A 423-nucleotide genomic window follows, 5' to 3' on the forward strand; every position below is an offset into this window, starting at 1 on the left:
CCCGAGTGGGATTCCCCTCTGCCCACACACTGCTCAGCCCCAAAACACAGGCAAGGACCTGCTGTAACTGTGTTGGTGCCCACCCCAGGTTTGGGACCACCCCAAATCTGGGCTGGGACCACCCCAAATCCAGGCTGAGAGCACTCCAGGCCTGACGCTGCCTCATCCCTTGGGACCATGGCAGCCCACAGAGAGCAAACCTGTTTTTGTCACCCAAATCCTCTGAAAATCCCCACTTCTACAGCAAAGCACCCTCCAAGGTGCCATGCCCTAAATCCATCAGTGGGCACCAAGCTGGGCTGGGACCACCCCAAGTCCAGGCTGGGACCAGCCCAGGTCTGGGCCAGCTTGACCCCAAATCAAGCCTAGGACCACCCCACGCCCGGTGCTGCCCCGTCCCACAGGACCAGGAGCCCAGCATCC

The sequence above is a fragment of the Egretta garzetta genome, unplaced genomic scaffold, assembly GCF_000687185.1.
Source record: "Egretta garzetta isolate BGI_Z169 unplaced genomic scaffold, ASM68718v1 scaffold34, whole genome shotgun sequence".
NCBI lineage: Eukaryota > Metazoa > Chordata > Aves > Pelecaniformes > Ardeidae > Egretta > Egretta garzetta.